The following is a 3,475-nucleotide window of genomic DNA, read 5'->3' on the forward strand; positions in this document are numbered from 1 at the left end:
ATCCCCAGAAGTCCTCAGCCTAACTAGGATCATACCTTGAGGGGGACGCAAGAGTTTAAGCGTGCGCCTAAACCCACGCGATAAATATAAAACAAGATTTTAAACCGGTGTGACAGCGTTCTCGCCCCCCCGTGATCTCGCCCCCCCGGGGGCGAAATCACTAGCGATCTCGCCCTCCCCGGCTAGTGATCTCGCCCCCCTCCCTCGCCCCCCTTTAGCGATTTCGCCCCCCCCCCCCCCCAGAGCAGCTGGTTACTACATATTACAGGTGCGCTACCTGGTACTATACTGCACCTGGCTGGGGAGTAACGTATATGGTGTGTTACCTGGTACCTATATGGCACCTTATTACCGTACCGTGAGATGTCATACCTCGAAAGCCGATACTATATTGTTCGGTGGAAACATGACATTGAAATGAAAAAGACAATTTTTGCAGCTCAGATGGCATAAAAACAGTGCTACTGCGAACGTATAAATGAACACCGTCTATGGTACGGAATATGTCAGCTATATGTTTTCAATTCGTCACAGTGTTTTCTTTCTTGTGCTGGAAACATTTCCAAAGCACTAACAAAAACACACGTGAATAATAGTTTCTCATTATAAACACTATCTACGCGCAAGTTGATATAGCTGTTGCTAAATGCTACACAAACACTGGTAAAGTACCAGTCTTAAGAAACACTGGTAAATGCATCAGTTCCTAAATACTAGAAAAAAAAAACAGTCATGTCTGAGGTGAAGATATCCCTTGGCCATTTGCATATACCAAAATGTGCGTTATTCTAATCAATACCTAATATTTGCATAATTAATAAAGACATTACATAGTTCTTTTGTGGTCACTTCATGGTAGAGACTTCATATTGGAGATATATAGGTTGCTTGAGGACAGGTGAATACTATGAAATACATCTTATGTCAAGACTCAGGTATATGCAATAATGGGAATACAAGGGACCCAACCCTCCTTGTCTGAAACAAGTTCAACTATCTTATTACCATGTAATTACGTTAATATTGATACTATGAATGGAGTTATGTATCAAACTCGTGTACTTATATCATTCTGAAACTGTATTTTGTGATTTATACCAATCAACTTCTAAAATGTCATGTAAACCCGTTTTTTTTAGTGGGGGGGCGAAATCGCTAAAGGGGGGCGAGGTAGGGGGGCGAGATCACTAGCCGGGGAGGGCGAGATCACTAGTGATTTCGCCCCGGGGGGGCGAGATCGCTAGTGATTTCGCCCCCGGGGGGGCGAGATCACGGGGGGGGGGGCTAGATCGCTGTCACACTTGGCATAAAAGTCTTCTTTTGCACAACCAGTTTTTCTCACCTGCTGACGTTTTGATGACTGTCAGACATCTTCCTCAGAGCTTAAAACTGGAGTTCTTCTTCTCGCCGCTATATGTAGCCGATGTGAGAACGTTATCCCAAACGTGGCACAGCCTGAGCAACGTTTGGGATAGTGTTCTCGCCGCAAAAGCGCCACCTACACTCTAAATATTTCATAGGGGTATACCGGTATGAGGTCGCCGAACTCTATTTTTTGTCGACGCCGGTGAGTCCGGTAACCGTATAGTGTGCGTTCGTTTGTCAAGAATGCCCGGAATTGTACAGGCATGTAAGGAATTTATATTCCACGCGTGCGTAGGTACATCTGCTGGACTGAACCATTACCTCCATAGGTAGGCTTTTCAGTCGCAGGGCTCACACTGTCATTAGGTGCGCACGGTGGTGTAAGTACTCGCAGCAATTTTTGACTGATCGTCGTGTAAAACTGAGAAATGGTGTTCAGGAACAGGATGCGACCCACAATTTTGAAAAGAAATGACGTATTTGGTGGAGAAGTCGCCGAGGCAGAGAGGTAGGACAGCGTCCTATTGTCTGAGTCCCAGGAATCGGGACAGGCATTCCAAGACGTCTGGAATTACACAGGTCCCAGACAGGATAACAAGAGGTCAGAGTTACTGGATAGCAGGACAGAGGTCGACAGCCCATCCATCAAGTACCTAGTTAGGACCTTGTTAGCACTTGACAGGCGGTAAACTGAGCCAGTGGAAAGACGAATAGTAAAACACACCAACAACAGCAAATGTACAATTCAATATACTAGTATATAAACCATACCTCCGTCGCCATGGCAATGCATTTTCATTGCCACACTTTTCTTTAATTTTATCTACCAGAATCATGCCGGGTGGGAGATGGAAAATCCTACCGAGGAACAGTGTCTGTGACGGAAACAGGCAGGACGTGTCAACGCTGGGACCGTTGGAAACCGCATCCACACGACAGGACACCCGCTAAGTATCCGTCATCCGGACTGGAGCGGAACTACTGCCGGAACCCAACCGGTTTGCCCTACGTTTGGTGCTACACCACGGATCCTAGAAAGAGATGGGAGTATTGTGACGTACCATTATGCGGTAAGGTTTGATTCTGTAACCTTATATACATGTAGGTGCTGATGTTGGTTCTGTGTTGATGATACAGTCAAATCTGTCTATAGCGGCCACTCAAGAGACTGGAGAAATGTGGCCACTATAGACAGGTGGCCACTATAAAGAAAATGCTGATCAATTGACCACGAGCAGTAAGTTACACATGATTTCAGTACTCACAATCTTTCTCACCGAGTAGCATTGTCACGATCGTCTCAAAATTCAACTTACCCTGCCAATGTCAAATCTACCGAAATGATTGATATCGCCATGCGGAATGTTTGTAAATTCGCCGACAAAGTCTTGCACTACGGTTTTAACCATACGCAGGGTGACATACGGCCGCTATATGACCGCAATATTCATGCATGCGCAGTGTTTCTGTATCTACGCATACGGGATCGGAACTTGTGTAGCCGTAGCCGCGTTGGACAGGTGGCCGCTATAGACTATTTCGTAATGCCTAGGCTAATGGGAAAAATCCAAGGGACCAAAAAAAGCGACCGCAATGGCCAGGTGGTTGCTATGCAAAGGTGGCCGCTAATACAGGTTTGACTGTACATTAATATCACATGATTCGACATGAATTTAACTTACCGTATTTTCTCGAATAATGTACGCACCCCTGATTTGGGGCAGGTCTTTGACAGATCTGTGGGACTGAAAGGTAAATTGGAAAAACTCAAATATAGTACTCACCCCTTCTCCACCAATTTTGAATAGACATAAACATTTTCCCCAGGCTATTTTGCATACACCACAACTGTCAGTCTCTACAAAGTGCCTGTTTCAACTTATGAAAATCACTGAGAATGAACTGGTGGATCAAATAAGCCAGTACATCTAATTGGAATAAACAGTTGAACAAATTGTCAGTCACTTACTCATAAGGTTTGTATGCAAATATCACTCTTATGTAAATCATGTTTAGACAATTCCTTTTGTAAGATAATACCAATGTGTATGTTTTGGATACTTCCTAGAAGTGTATCTACATCTCGCTCCATTTTTAGGCTCTTTTATCA

Source organism: Branchiostoma floridae, unplaced genomic scaffold, assembly GCF_000003815.2.
Source record: "Branchiostoma floridae strain S238N-H82 unplaced genomic scaffold, Bfl_VNyyK Sc7u5tJ_1342, whole genome shotgun sequence".
Classification (NCBI taxonomy): Eukaryota; Metazoa; Chordata; class Leptocardii; order Amphioxiformes; family Branchiostomatidae; genus Branchiostoma; species Branchiostoma floridae.